The sequence below is a fragment of the Aquarana catesbeiana genome, linkage group LG04 (genome assembly GCF_042186555.1).
Source record: "Aquarana catesbeiana isolate 2022-GZ linkage group LG04, ASM4218655v1, whole genome shotgun sequence".
Classification (NCBI taxonomy): domain Eukaryota; kingdom Metazoa; phylum Chordata; class Amphibia; order Anura; family Ranidae; genus Aquarana; species Aquarana catesbeiana.
Window position 1 is genome coordinate 480197285 of NC_133327.1, and position 16839 is coordinate 480214123.

Below are 16839 nucleotides of genomic sequence, written 5' to 3' on the forward strand. Positions count from 1 at the left end.
TTTACATGTGGGACTTGAAATTTTTATGTTGAACTATATTTTTTATAATTTATTTTTTTGTTTTTTATACACACAGTTTGTGTGGGATTATATATATTTAGGTGTTTATATATTTTGCACTTCATATTTTTTATTCACATTGGTGTATATATATTTATATATTTCATCCACATTTTTGTGTATACAACGTTTTGGGTTTACCACAAGATATCTGCTTGTTATATTTGGCTGGGTAATTGTGGAAGATATTTGTGTCACATTGGTTATATGCTAAGGTGTTAGGCTCAGCTCTGACTGAGAGATACACTCCCACCCCCTTTTTTAATTTGGGATGCTACTTGGTTGATTATTTATACACTCTGGTGTACCTGTCACACACACATTTGGTCTGTTTGCTTTATTACATTTTTTGTAATACTGAAGGTTACGCATACACACACTTTGCCTTATAGGATAAGCCACAGATTGGCACCCTCTATACTATTTCATACTCATTTGTTTTATAGGGTAGCACCAATTACCCCATTCTTTATCTCTAGGATATCAGAAGCGTTGTGTTTTACAGTAGACGCTATGAAACATTCTCTTCTCCAGGCCTCACGGCTCATGCTAGGGCTGGTACATGTGTGTAGAATCCTATGGTTGGAAAATTGGTCAGCCGAAGCGCCATGCAAAAAGCTCTTGGCTAGTTTCTCTTTTTATGGTGAACGGTTATTTGGAGACGATCTGGATAAGTATATCCAACGAATTTCTAATGTGAAAAGTTCCCTTTTACCGGTTAAGAAGCTTTTTTCTTTTAAACCTGCTGCTTCTTCAGTGCCAGGGGCATCAGCCTCCAGGCAGTCACGACGGCAGTCAGGATGGCCTCCACCGCCAGGTTCAAGAGGTAAACCTCAGGGTCAGTCCCAGGGTCAAAGGAGGACCTGGGGGAGGAAACCCACAAAACTAAGAATATTAAAGCCTCCTTATGAAGGGGCGCCCCGCTCGCTTGAGTGGGGGGAAGGCTTCTACAGTTTTCAAGGGTCTGGCAGGAACAATGTCAGGACAGATGGGTGGCTTCTTCAATTTCTTTAGGTTACAAACTAGAGTTCTGAGAGTTCCCGTCTCCTTGTTTTCTCAGATCAAACATTCCCAGAGATTATACAAAGAGAGCTACCACCGCTCTAGGCTGTTCAGGTTGAAATCTCCTGTCCTCCACTTGTGAAAAGGTGAGAGCTCCAGGTGCTGGCAATTGCTGATACAATTGTATATGTGCAGGAAAAAGATCTGGACAGCCGCACTCCGGAATTGGCAAATAAAATCTTCTTTATTCAAAACATGGCATAAAATTAGTACATGACACCACTGGAGCAATACAACTAAGCCTCTGACGCATTTCACGGTCTTGCGGAGCGCTTATTCATAGCTGTTCCCAGAGATCCAGTGAAAAAGAAGTCTTTTTCCAGCTTTGGATCATCTCTTGTCTCAAAGAGTGATATTGGTGGTCCCCTTGGAAGAAGCAAGGTTTAGGGTTTCATTCAAACCTCTTCACGGTTCCAAAAGCAAACGGGGATGTCAGACCCATTTTAGATCTCAAAGATCTAAACTGGTTTTTGAATATCCGTTCTTTTCGCGTGGAGTTAATCCGATCAGTAGTCTCCATCCTACAAGGGGGAGGACTTCTGGCGTCAATCGACATCAAGGATGCTTATCTCCATGTGCCGATTTTCCCCGCTCACCAGAAATTTCTACGCTTAGAGGTGCAAAATCTTCATTTCCAATTTGTAGCTCTGCCTTTCGGTCTAGCTACTGCACCTCGAGTGTTTACAAAGGTCCTGGCTCCACCATTGGCCAGGTTAAGGGCTCACAGTATAACAATACTAGCCTACTTAGATGATCTTCTCTTAATAGATCAATCAGTAGCCCGCTTAAACCAAACTTTGGTTACTGCAGTCAGCTACCTGGAATACCTAGGTTGGATTCTCAACCTGGAGAAATCCTCCTTAAAACCATTAAGGAGATTTCAGTACTTGGGGCTGATCATAGATACAGTTTAGAAGAGAGTTTTTTTGCCCTGGGAAAGGATCAGTTCCATAAGGGAACTGATTTAGTTGGTCAAAACATCAGATACCAGCCTTCTGGGCTGAGGAGAAGTCCTGGAAGAAGCATCTGTCCAAAGGAAATGGTCCAAATCAGAGATGACCTTGTCCGTCAATATTCTAGAGGTTTGGGCAGTACGCCTGGCCCCCGAGGCCTGGACGCCCAGACTACGGAATTAGGATTAGGATAGGATTAGGAATTAAGCTGGCCTTGAGTACTATCAAAGGCCAGATGTCGGCCTTATCTGTCTTTTTTTTCAACGACCACTTGCTTCACTCTCTCTGGTTTGTAACTTTGTTCAAGGGGTAACGCGGATTAATCCTCCAGCTTGGTCACCCTTGGGACTTAATTTTAGTCCTGTCACCTTACAGAAGCAGCCTTTTCAGCCAATACGAGATATTCCCTTGGTCCTCATGACGGGGGAAAAATAATTTTCTTGTTTTTCATGTCTTCTGCAAGAAGAATATCAGAGTAGGCTGCTCTTTCTTGTAAAGAGCCATATTGGTTTATTTATAAGGATGAGGTTGTATTGCGGCCTCATTCTGAATTCCTACCGAAGGTAGTATCGGGTTTTCATTTAAAGCAGGATATTGTTCTGCCTTCATTTTTTTCTAGAACCTCGTTTCTGTGGAAAAAAGGTCACTACATTCTCTTGATGTGCTGAGAGCGGTCAAGGTCTATTGAAAGTGACCACTCAGATTCATAAAACAGATGTTTTGTTTGTGTTGCCAGACGGTCCTAAAGGAGGACAGGGAGCATCAAAATCTACCATTTCTAAATGGATTTGTCAAGTGATTGTTCAAGCTTATGGTTTAAAGAGGAAAATTCCTCCTTTTCATAATAATATTCATTAATATTTCATATTCCACTAGGGCTGTTAGTGCTTCTTGAGCAGTGCATCACCAAGCCTCCATGGCTCAGATCTGCAAGGCCGCAACTTGGTCTTCAGTCCATACTTTTACCAGATTCTATCAAGTAAATGTAAAAGGCATGAGGAAATCGCCTTTGGGCGCAGTGTACTGCAGGCTGCGGTATCGCACTTCGTTTTGTTTTATTGGATTTTTATCAACTTGATTTTGTGAATAAATTTTAAACGGAATTAGACTATGTGGAGTCTTTTACCTACATGGAGATTTCAGAGATGAGTTTGAACTACCCTACAAGGACACCCAGATCTACAGTCCATAGGATGTTGATTAGGGCTTATTAACCTCCGGGTCCTGGTGAGTTTGAACCCCTTGTGGGTGTGTGGAGCACGCAGTGGAAAAGTGTTTGAAAGGTGCACTCATCAATCTTCTACTGTGTGCATCTTGTTTACTTACCAGAGACTCTTGTTTAATTTTCGTTTTTATTTATTTATTATATATTTTTCAGTCTGTCAGTTTTTTATTATCTGATGGAAGCGCCGCTTTGATGTTTTAATTGTTTCCCATTTGAGGTTTTCATTTTTACATCCGTTCTATGACTATATTTTATTTTAGTGGCTGCTGAGGGAAACCTCTCTTCAATTCTATACATAATTGTATTACTGATTTTCTGTTGTACATAGAAATTTGAGCTTATTTTTACTAACCAGCATCTGTGTCTTGAGTGTGCATAGACCTGATTTAACATAGCGCTGAGATTGGAGGAGTGCGTCAGGACTTTACATATTTTTCTCCTACTTTTTTATCTTCTAATAAACGCTTATTTCAATTTTTTTTTTTACCAAAAATATGTAGAAGAATACATATCGGCCTCAACTGAGGAAAAAAAAAGCTTTTTTAAATATTTTTGGGGGATATTTATTATAGCAAAAAGTATAAATTAATGTGTTTTATTTTTTTCAAAATTGACGCCATTTTTTTGTTTTTTGCGCAAAAAATAAAAACCGCAGAGGTGATCAAATACCACCAAAAGAAAGCTCTATTTGTGGGAAAAAAAAGGACGTCAATTTTGTTTGGGAGCCACATCGCATGACCACTTAATTGTCAGTTAAAGCGACGCAGTGCCGAATCGCAAAAAACACACTGGTCAGGAAGGGGGTAAATTCTTCCAGGGCTGAAGTGGTTAAAGTACTTTTGTTGTAGGAAGAATCTCTTGTTCTCCACTACAGTAGTAGAAACCTGTTGATACAGGGCCTGCGCTTCTTGCCATCTACGTTCAGACTCTGAGGTGGGGGCAGCAACATATGACTCTTCTGCTCTGGCGGCCTCACTCATTACCAGATTTCTCCCACTCTTTGGTTTTAGTTTTAATAGCGGTAATTTGTGTGATAATTAAGTCCCGTAGATGAGCCTTCAGGGCATCCCAAACCACTGTAGATCTAGCTGTGCCCTGATTAAAGTGCAAGAATTCTGTGACAGCTTTGGGAATGGGTCAGATTCTGGAAAGATTGTGAACCAGAAGGGGTTGACCTTCCACAGCCTATGCTGATGGCCAGTAGAAACAGCTACGCAGACACGTACGAGAGAGTAATCCGAGATGTTATGTGGAGCGTACATCACAGAGTGAGTCAGCTGATAAGTCAAAGTGTTGCCCAGACATATATCTATGCGAGAGAGGCATTTGTAGGATGCTGAGTAGCAAGAAAAGCAGTGCACATTAGGATTCTGGTCCCTCCACACATCCCGCAGGCCTATTTCTGTAAGGAATTGAGCAAACGGGGTAGGACCCCCCAGCTGAGGATTGCCACTAGCTCTGGGTGAAAATTTATCCAGCTGCTTATCCATAACATTTTTTTATAATCTCCCATCACCCAAATAGGAGTAAGAGGCTATAAATTGTGCTAGACATTTCAGGCTGTCAAAGGAGGAGGGTGGAGGAAAATAGATGTTTGCAATAATACATGTAAGCCCTGTTAGTTTGCATAATGAAAAAATGTGCCATCCCTGATCATGAACCAGGGAGTGCAGTAACTGTAAGGAGACAGCATGTGAAATGAGTATGCTGACACCCCTTGAGTAAGCTGTTTTTGAGCAGAGTGGAACTGGGTTTGATAACTACAGTGCTTAAGTGTAGATATAGAGTTAGCTTTTGTGTTTCCTGTAAGCACACCACAGCAGGTTTGTGGGCTTTCATCATAGAGAAAAATGCTACCCGCTTCACTCCATCACCCAGCCCCCTCACATTCCACAAAATCAAAGTGCACACATTAGACATAGGACAACAGAATGGTAAGTAAATGGTAAGTAACTTGTAGGGACAGTTCCAGGTGCAGAAGGTCGTCAGGGGACTCCCCGCATCTCTACTTAGTAGCTGTGAGCAAAAGGATTCCTCAGACAAAATCCAGGCGAATAGGTGACAGTGTCTGCCAAAAAAAGGCAATTCCAGTTGGACAAACACAAAAAAGTAGAACACCCATCTTGCAACCAGCAGGGGTCAGTGGTGGTAAAGAAAAGAAAAACAGTAGGTAACCAAGAAAAAAAAAAAAAAAAAGGAAAAGGGTCTTTGCATCCTCTAAACAATTAAGGAGCCAGGTAACATAGTGCATGTTCACGCAGGATGATGTTGGGGGGGGGGGGGGGGGGCAACATCTCAGTTCAACTCTGATTCAAAGGGACTTGCAAATCCAAGTCATTGGTAAAATGTAGTGCAAACAACTTATGTATTCCTCTCCGCCTTAAAGGAAGGACTGAGAAAAGAAATCAGCATGCTCAAATCTACTCCTAAGGTATCCTCAATCAGCAGTAGTAGAAAATAAAACACGATTAGGCCATGGGTGCTGGTGCTTTTTTAGCCACTTAAGGACCGAGCCTCATTTTGAGATTTGGTGTTTACAAGTTAAAAACTGTTTTTTTTGCTAGAAAATTAGAACCCCCAAACATTATATATTTTTTTTTTCTAACACCCTAAACAATAAAATGGCGGTAGTTGCAATACTTTCTGTCACACCGTATTTGCGCAGCGGTCTTACAAGCGCACTTTTTTTTTTTTTTTTTTAAATTAAAAAATAAGACAATAGTAAAGTTAGCCCAATTTTTTCTTATATTGTGAAAGATGATGTTACGCCGAGTAAATTGATACCCAACATGTCACGCTTCAAAATTGCACCCACTCGTGGAATAGCAGCAAACTTTTACCCTTAAAAATCTCCATAGGCGACGTTTAAAAAATTCTACAGGTTGCATGTTTTGAGTTACAAAGGAGGTCCACGGCTAGAATTATTGCTCTCGCTCTAATGCCCTGTACACACGGTCGTATTTTCCAACGGAAAATGTGTGATCGGAGCTTGTTGTCAGAAATTCCGATCGCGTGTGGGCTCCATCGGACTTTTTCCATCGGATTTTCCGACACACAAAGTTTGAAAGCAGGCTATAAAATTTTCCGACAACAAAATCCGATCGCGTCAATTCCAACGCACAAAGTGCCACGCATGCTCAGACTAAATTCCGAGATGGAACTGCTCGGTCTGGTAAAATTAGCGTTCGGAATGGATATAGCACTTTCGTCACGCTGCAATGTTATAAATTGTTTAATGCAGCACAGACTTCTTACAAACATCTTTCTTTATTATTTATCGTGATTTCGTCAATATAATAGTTTTATTTGTCACATCTGCCGAGAAAATATTTTTGGGATGTTTTTAGATTAAATATTTTTTTTATGGATTTTTTTAAAATCCTGATCTTGTGTTTTATTCTTAATTTTAATTTTATTTTTTGCTCCAGAATAGTTTGGTGTGTGTTTTGTGTGTCAAGTTAACGCAACACCATTATTATCTTGTATTATTTTATCTCAAGGAGATTGCTTGGTGTTGGTGTCTCTTGTTAATTTCACATTGTATTTTTGAAATATACCTGCCTCCTCACAAACAAACTGTCCTTTTTGAATGAAAACACACATAGGCGAGTATAATAAATCAAACCAAAAATGTATTAGGTGCTCATAACTAAACAAAGAGGGAGGCAACGCTGGAGAGACAGCAGAAATTGGTGAAGCCTTTGGCCCCCAGGGCACACATCAATTATTTCAAGGCAAAATTGGTGAAAATTATCTAAGGGAGTTCAATCTGGTCCAGAAGTCCAAGATATCATGAACAGCAGCAGATGACATATATTGTCCCCAGGCTGTGGTCATACAAGAGCCTGTGTCTTTTGTCAGACCAGACTGAACCCAGGCCATCACTCTCTGGTCTTCCTTCCACGCTTCCTTCCACACTGTGTCTGTGGTGGTGGAGTTGTGGCAGGAGGAGGAGGATCATGCAACTCACTTAGGTGGGTATTGGGTGTGATTTCGCCCCTCAACCCCTTATTTAATGTTTGATAAATGAGTTCCTCACACATGAGGCGTTGGCCCTCCTGCATGTCCTGCAGTTTTGTGGCAGCCATGCAGGCAAAGGCCTCTTCACGAGTGGGGGTGGCTCTGAGGAACACAGAAGCTTGAATCAGCCTAAGCGCTGAATCCTGCACGTTACTCCCCTTCCTGGGTCTTTGGTTTGGAAGGCGGAGGGGAGGGACCTGCAATTCTGTCAGGCTCCTACTGGGCCCGGCCTTCTTCTGGCTGCCACTTAGCCCCGCCTCCTCCTGGCTGCCACTAGCCCCGCCTCCTGTGTGCCACATTCCACAGCCTCCTCCTGTGTGCCACATTCCACAGCCTCCTCCTGTGTGCCACATTCCACAGCCTCCTCCTGGCTGAGGTCTGTGTATGAAAAAGGGACATAGTTTTAGTTTTTTCTTCATCAATCACACACAATTTTCATCTCATGACTGTTGCAAATTGAATGTTAACAAATCTAACAGACTATCATTCTGAGCCCAGCATTTTTCATTCTTGTCCCAATTATTTTTGCCCACTACTGTCTATTGATATGTAAAACACTTTATTAAATCAGAAATTAGTGATCAATAATAACATCTAGTAAACATCATTTATTTATTGACCAGAAATCTGTAGAAGAATGCTATACCTGGCTCCAGCTGGGCTCCTCCACTTCTTCCTGGCTGGAAGTCCCAGGTTGGACATCGGAAGCCTCAGCTGGGGTGGAAGGAAGAGTGGAAGGAAGGGTTGAGAGGGATTCCCTGACTTCAGTCTGGTCTGACAGAAAACAAAGTCTCTCATAGTACCACAGCCTGGGGACATAAACGTCATCTGCTGCAGCTCCGGATCTCTGGGAATCCTGGAACTTCTTGCGCTCCCTAAGATAAGTGCTCCTCAGGCCATCAATTTTGGCTTTTAAATAGGGGATGGTTGCTGTGGGGACCACCAGCTTCACCAACTCCAGCAGTTTCTCCAGCGCTGCCTGCCTATTTTGTTTATGATTATAATGATGATGTTTCACCTGCCACAGACAGGGCAGCTCCCTGTACTTGTCTATGAACAGGGGGAGGAAGTTGTGGTCATTGAAGCCATCCATTTTATCTGCACTACACAAGACAAACCTTAATGTCAGGCTAAAGTCTCCTAATCTTGTCCCAATGTAGGCCTCAATCTCTAAGCAGTATAGGCCCAAGTTTAAATGTTACCTTCGTTATCACGATTGGCGCTTCCGATTACTCCTTCCTCCGCTCACAGATCGTACGTACTACGCACGCGTGTTACGCTTTATATACACTGCGCATGCGTGAAACTCTGCCAGCCCCTGACGTTCTTTCTAGTCTATTCCCCCGCCCCTTCTTGTTCGGCGCAGTGGGGAAGAGCACATGGCAGAGACAGAGCAGGTGCATGCTAATTACAGCAGTCAGGAGGAGGAGGTAAGCCTGGAGCCAGAAACATCAGGATCCCGGAGGAGACGATTTAAGGCATCAAATATGGCCTTTGTAGAGATTGTGGAGATGGTCGACATACTGAAGAGGGCCGACAATGATGGGAAGTATGGACCTTACCCCAACTCCAATGTCAGAAAGGCCAAGATCATGGCGAAAGTTGTGAAGAGTCTGCACAGAAATTTTGGGGTATAGTGATCCAAGGATCACCTGAGGAAGCGGTGGTCAGACTTCAAATTAAGGGAGCACGATCAGTATAGAAGGATCAGGAGAGTGCTGCAAAAAAGTAAGTAGGTTGCCTGTGTTCCTATAAATTATTTTTATAACGTTCCTGCTGCTCCATGTGCTTTTCTTTACTGTTGTACAGTTTAAAATGGCAACTTGTAACATGGACACATTATTCGTTTGTAGGAAACATTGTTTGTTCGGCCTCTAAAACACCATGTTTTCTCCAGATGCAGTCTAATACATTTTTTCTGGCCTACTTCTCTTAAAATAATTTTGGTGTCTAGATGGGTTTGTAATTAGAATGAAATGCAAACTAGATTCTGTGTAAGGAGAGGACACTCAGCAGCTGTTTACACATCTGGACGCTGGAGCACTAGTGTGGGACAAAAGAACACCCTTTTTATTAGGGGGCCCACACAGGTGCTCCAGTGTATACTATAGGGGTGTCTCCATCTGTGAAGCTTGTACAAAACAGGTAGGTATTCAAGCTTGACAAAGGAAAACAATATTTCTTCATCTTGGAACTCTGCCAAAACAGACAATTGTACCCACTTCCAAGCAATGTTTCATATTCCTATTTCTGCCATCAAATATCTGTGTGCTAAGTATACCTATTTTTTTTTTACACGGGAGAAAAGATTCGGAGGACACCACTCATCAGAGGAGACCACAGACCCCCCACCTCATGAGGAAGTGGAAATGCCACAAAGCCAAGCAGAGGAGGAGGAGAGAAACGTGGTGGAAATAGTCACCACAACAGGTGAGTGTCTGCGACCACAGGCTCAGGTAAGAGATGGATGCCGGCATATTTATAATACCTGGTGTGTTTTTGTTTCTATATTTTTAGGTGATCGTGATGTTGTGGATGAAGGTCATTTCACCAGTGAAAGTGCCCAGATCCTGATCAGGGAGATCATGGGGTGTAATAGGGACTTGGAAAAACATAAAGCAAAACATCAAGGATATTCAAAACAAATTGAAGGACACCATTGATGTTTTAGGGTGAATTTAAAACCCCTCGAAATCCCAAATTATTTCAGTTTTTTTTTTTTCCTGAATATTTTTTGAAGTTTTTTTAACATATTCTCGAAAAGCCAAATTTTGAAGATGCACACAGTGTGTCAACATGTGCTATCAGCCATCACGGGAGATCAATGTATGCGTTTTAGAGGTGCAACCCCTTCCTCAATAATAAAGTAGCTGAGAGGAAGGGGTTGCACCCACAAAACACATCCCTTGATCCCCCATGATGGCAGCTAGCACATGTTGACATTCGGCAATTTGTGTGCATCTTCAAAATTTGGCTTTTCCAGGGGTGACTTCACCCCATCTGAACGCAATAAATACTCATGTCTGATATTGCCTTCAATTTCTGTAAAAGTTGAACTTTGTAAGTTCCAGATTTGTGTATTTCTTGTTGGTTTTAAACATGCCTGTTTTACCTTAAAAGGACATTTCTACTTTTATTAATGTGACCTAAAAATGTGTTCTACAACAAACATGTTGGTTTGTTTTAAAAACCTTTTATAAATGCACATGTGATTGTGCTTGTATTAAAAAGATTGAGAATCAACAATGTGTGGCTTCTTTCAATGCTCCAAAGCATTTTTTGTGGTAAAATTGGTGTTTTCAGTGACAATGGGGGTTATTTCCTAAGGGCAAATCCACTTTGCACTACAAGTGCCGTTTCAGTGCAGTCTCAAGTGCACTTTTAGTGCAAAGTGTCTTTGCCTTTAGGAAATAACACCCAACAGTGCTTTCTAATTTGACACAATCACGCCATTTTCAGGACTCCCTAAATTTCAGTCATGGTCAGCTAAAAGAAACACAAGCAGTAAATGTAAGCAAATATTTGTTCAGTTTACAAAATTTTTTTATTTAAAAAATGTCTCAGACATTGTCTGGCATATTGATGGCCCCCCTACCCGCAAAGTATTCCATGTATCTTAGACGGACCTCGTGGGTACTCAGGGGGGGCAAGCCAGGACGGCCAGCTTCAAGCGCCGTCAGGGTTGGTTCATTGATATTAATAATTCCGGCTTCAGGCCCAACTGAGCCAGCATAGTTCACAGAATTTCTCCTTAAAAAGTTGTGGAGAACACAGCAAGCCAGGATGATGTGATTGAGTTTATACTCCGCCATGTGTATTGGTGTAAGAAATAGGCGGAACCAGCTGGCCATTATTCCAAACGTGTTCTCCACCACTCTTCTGGCTCTGGCCAGCCAGTAATTAAAAACCCTCGGGTCCGGGGTGAGGGTCCTCATAGGGAATGGCCACATAAGATGGTCCCCCAGCGCAAACGCTTAATCCGTAACGAATACAAATGAGAGTCCTTCCCCATTGTCTTCTGGAGGTGGCAAGTCCGAGCTCCATTCTGGAGACGCCTGTAGAACTCAGTGTGGGCGATGACTCCACCATCTGACATTCGGCCATTCTTCCCCACGTCCACATACAGGAACTCGTAAGTAGCCGACACCACCGCCAACATCACAATACTATTGAACCCCTTGTAATTATAATAGTATGACCCCGAGTTGGGTGGTGGGACGATGTTTCCCATCAATTGCCCCTCCGTAGTTAGGAAAGTCCCACCGCTGGGCAAAGTGGGATGCCACAGTCTGCCATTCCTGTGGGTTGGAAGGAAACTGTGGAGTCAAACAAGAAAAAAAAAATCATTTTGCACATAAACATGGAAAGCAGATTAGACACAAACATTCTTGGCCAACATCAGTATTACATTTTTTTGGGGAGTATTTAAAGACAAAGGTATAAGGTCCACCTATCAGATCCCCCCCCATGTGCCATTTAAATAAATTTATGGCCAGGTAACCCTCTCCACTTCATTGAGACATGAATGCCTAAATAATGTGTGTTACTTTGGCCAGCTCCTCCTTACTTACACTATTGGCAGCCCACTGGACAGGTAAGAAGTGTCATAATACAAAGATAAAAATACACACTGTACACATTCTAGCACATTTTTACATTCTGCTATTACCTATCAAGATAATAATAGGATACAAAAACTTTAAACATTACTATTTGAAAATATTCAGGCAGGCCCATGCACTACATGCTTTAAATATGACCATAAATATGGCCTCTGGCACTCTGCCAGAATTTCAAGCACACATCACAATTTTCAACATTTTAGGGGGTATTTAGGGTAAAGCACTACTATGGAGCTGACAAAATACATTAAGTGACTACACGGGGTGAATATAAGCCCAGGAGAGCATGCTTGGGAGGTAAGTGAAGGTAAATATGTATGAAGGACAAAAAATAAAAAAATAAAAATCCAGCATGCATGAGGACAAAGGGGACATTTGCAGCATATTACAATCATGGTGATTATCGAATGAGGAAAGAAATACAATATATTATCAAACATTAAATACAATAAAATGTGATGTAAAAGGATAAAAATCTTACCTTAATATACTCCTTCTGCAGGACCTGGATGATGGCAGAACAGGTCTCTGGGATAATGATCCCCAAAGCCTGGGGCGACATGCCTGTCGAGAACTTGAGGTCCTGCAGGCTTCTCCCCATCGCCAAGTACCGCAGGCTGGCGACTAGCCTCTGATCCGGAGTAATGGCTTGCCTCATGCAGGTATCCTGCCTGCTGATATAGGGGGTCAGCAAAGCCAACAAACGGTGAAATACGGGGTCCGTCATCCGGAGAAAGTTCCTGAAATTGTCAGGTTTATTCTCACGGATCTCACGGAGCAAAGGCATGTGACAGAACTGGTCACGCTGGAGCAACCAATTCTTGGTCCATGAACTCCTCCCCACCCTGTTCATGGACTGGGCTTGTGTCAAAGTAAGGACCCCAACACCAAGCCCCCTCACAGCACGAATTCTACGATGAGTATGTATACATAACATGGCTAGAAAACAGTCGGCTGGTCAGAACGAAGTAACAGAACGCACTGAAGAACAGCAAGGCCTGTGAAGAGCGACCTGAAAATCGGTAACGAACTAACAAGAACACAATAATAAATCAATGGTAACTCGCTGCACGTACTGAAGACCAGATACAAACCCACAAGCACAAACTCAACAGCAGAAATACGATCTGAAAACCACAAGTCTGAAAAAGCGCAAATTGTCTCTCACCAAACTTTTACTAACACGAGATTAGCAAAAGGAGCCCAAAGGGTGCCGCGCTTGGTACTGAACTGCCCTTTTATAGTCTAGTCGTATGTGACCGCGTTCTTGGCGTTTCGGAAATTACGACAACTTTGTGCGACTGTGTGTATGCAAAACAAGTTTGAGCCAACATCCGTCGGAAAAAATCCATGGATTTTGTTGTCGGAATGTCCAATCAATGTCCGTGTGTACAGGGCATTACAATCGCGGCGATACCTCACGTGTGTGGTTTGAACACAATTTTCATTAGCGGGCGCTGCCCACGTATGCGTTCGCTTCTGCAAAGGTCTGGATGGGGGGCGTTTGAAAATGTTATTTATTTTTGCTATTTTCCTTTTATTTTTTATTTTTACACTGTTCTTTTTTTTTTTTTTTTTTTTTTAAATGTCACTTTTATTCCTTTTACAAGGATAGTAAACATCCCTTGTAATAGAAAAAAGGCATGACGGGATCTCTTAACCACTTCAATACAGGGCACTTACACACCTTCCTGCCCAGACCAATTTTCAGCTTTCAGTGCTGTCGCAGTTTGAATGACAATTGCGCGGTTATCCATTACTGTACCCAAACTATATTTTTATCATTTTCTTCCCACAAATAGAGCTTTCTTTTGGTAGTATTTAATCACCTCTGTGGTTTTTATTTTTGGCTAAACAAATAAAAAAAGACCCAAAATTTTGAAAGAAATAAAAGTTTTGCTTTTGTTTCTGTTATAAAATTTTGTAAATAAGTAAGTTTTCTTTCACTGATGGGCACTGATAAGGCGGCACTGATGAGGTGGCACCAATGAGCGGCACTGACGATGGGCACTGATATACGGCACTGATGGGTGGCATTGATAGGCAGCACTGATAGGCACTCATGGGTGGCACTGATGGGCACTGAAAGGCTGCAAAGATGGGTTTTTATGGGTGGCACTGATAGGTAACACTGCTGGGCACTGATAGGCGGCACTGATGGACATTGATACGTAGCACTGATAAGGATCCCTGGTGGCACTGACAGTGGTAGGCATTGTGAGTGGGCACTGATTGGTAGCTGCCTGGGCACTGATTTGCAGCTGCCTGGGCACAGATTAGTATTTCCCTGGGGGTCTAGGTGGGGCATACCTGGTGGTCCAGTGTGGATGGCCATTCTGGTGGTCCTGGGAGGCATGATGGTGGTCCTGGGTAGGACCTGAGGGGGGCTGTGCTGATAAACAATCAGCACAGACCCTCCCCTGTCAGGAGAGCAGCCGATCAGCTCTCATCTACTCGCGTCTGTCAGACGCGAGTGAGGAAAAGCCGATCACCGGCTCTTCCTATTTACATCGTGATCAGCCGTGATTGGACACGGCTGGTCACGTGGTAAAGAGTCTCTGTCAGAGACTCTTTACCTAGATCAGAGTTGCGGTGTGTAAGACTGACGCACCGCAACAACGTTCGCCGTGATGCGCGCCCCCCGGGGGCGCACAGCGGCTTGATATCCTGAGGACGTCATATGACTCCCAGTCAGGTAATTGAAACCACTTTGCCGACGTCATTCTGCTATATGGCGGGCGGCAAGTGGTTAAATATGAGATCTGGCGTCAAAAAGGCCTCAGATCTCATATTTACACTAAAATGCAATAAAAGTTTAGGCCGATATGTATTCTTCGACATATTTTTGGTAAAAAAATCACAATAAGCGTATATTGATTGGCTTGCGCAAAATTTATAGCGTCTACAAAATAGGAGATTGCCATTCGAAGTTCAAAATGGCACCTCATGGCAAAGAACTCTGAGGATCTGAAAAAAAGAACTATTGCTCTACATAAAGATGGCATAGGCTATAAGAAGATTGCCAAGACCCTGAAACTGAGCTGCAGCATGGTGGCCAAGGCCATACAGTGGTTTAACAGGACAAGCTCCACTCAGAACAGGCCTTGCCATGGTCGACCAAAGAAGTTGAGTGCATGTGCTCAGCGTCATATCCAGAAGTTGTCTTTGGGAAATAGACGTATGAGTGCTGCCAGCATTGCTGCAGAGGTTGAAGGGGTTGGGGGTCAGCCTGTCAGTGCTCAGACCATATGCCACACACTGCACCAAATTGGTCTGCATGGCTGTCGTCCCAGAAGGCAGTCTCTTCTAAAGATGATGCATAAGAAAGCCTGCAAACAGATTGCTGAAGACAAGCAGGCTAAGAACATGGGTTACTGGAACCATGTCCTGTGGTCTGATGAGACCAAGATAAACCTATTTGGTTCAGATGGTGTCAAGCGTGTGTGACAGCAGCCAGGTGAGGAGTACTGGGGAGCTGCAGTTCATTGAGGAAACCATGAATGACAACATGTACTGTGACATACTGAAGCAGAGCATGGTCCCCTCCTTTCGGAGACTGGGCCACAGGGCAGTATTCTAACATAATGACCCCAAACACACTTCCAAGATGACCACTGCCTTACTAAAGAAGCTGAGGTTAAAGATGATGGACTGGCCAAGCATGTCTCCAGACCTAAACCCTATTGAGCATCTGTGGGGCATCCTCAAATGGAAGGTAGAAGAGCGCAAGGTCTCTAACATCCACCAGCTCCATGATGTCGTCATGGAGGAGTGGAAGAGGACTCCAGTGGCAACCTGTGAAGCTCTGGTGAACGTCATGCCCAAGAGGTTTAAGGTAGTGCTGGAAAATAATGGTGGCCACACAAAATTATTGACACTTTTAGACATTTTCACTTAGGGGTGTACTCACTTTTGTTGCCAGCGGTTTAGACAATAATGGATGTGTGTTGTTATTTTGAGGGGACAGCAAATTTACACTGTTAGGCCCCTTTCACACATGCGGACCGTATGTCCGTATTTCATCCATCCGTTTTCGGATGAAATACGGACATACATGCATCCCTATGGGATAGCGGGTGTCAGCGGATGTACATCCGCTAACACCCGATGTTGTCCGGCTCCGCTCTCGTCCGATTCTGCGGACGGAAGAAAATCCTATTTTTCTATCCGTCTGCAGAGCGGATCGGATGAACACGGACAGACGGTCCGTGTTCCTCCGATCCCCCATAGGGGAGAGCAGAGATCTGACAGGGCGGTCCCTGCACAGTGTGCGGGTCCCGCCCTGTCATCTGCCTGCTCAGCTGGGGAAAACGGAGCGATCCCCGCTGAGCAGCGGATAAACACGGGGCGGATCAACACGGATCTGTCCCGTGTGAAAGGGGCCTTATACAAGCTGTACACTCACTACTTTACATTGTAGCAAAGTGTCATTTCTTCAGTGTTGTCACATGAAAAAATATATTAAAATATTTACAAAAATGTGCGGGGTGTACTCACTTTTGTGAGATACTGTGTGTGTGTATTTATAGTGAAAATGGAAAAAACTGCACTTGTGAAATACACTCAAAAAATTTATATATAGCTGCATACCTGACGTGAGATATAATCACATAAAATTTAATGAAAACAAAAGTGTTGCACTTGATACATAAATCATGAAATAAACACAATGGGGGTTATTCACTAAAGGCAAATGAACTTTGCACTACAAGTGCACTTGAAAGTAAAGTCGCTGTAGATCCGAGGGGGACATGCAAGGGAAATAAAAAAAAAGCAGCATACTTCCTCATAATTGGATGATAAAATCAGCAGAGCTTCACCTCATTTATAGCTTCCCCTCAGATCTACAGCGACTGCACTTACAAGTGCACTTTTAGTGCAAAGTGGATTTGCCTTT

The 16839-nt window shown here is 43.0% G+C and overlaps 1 protein-coding gene across 4 annotated transcripts in view; it reads left to right on the plus strand.

Moving 5' to 3' along the window:
• The window catches only part of MTR (5-methyltetrahydrofolate-homocysteine methyltransferase), a 1497716-nt gene that overhangs the window by 1200362 nt on the left and 280515 nt on the right, over positions 1-16839 (plus strand). The window lies entirely within an intron of this gene.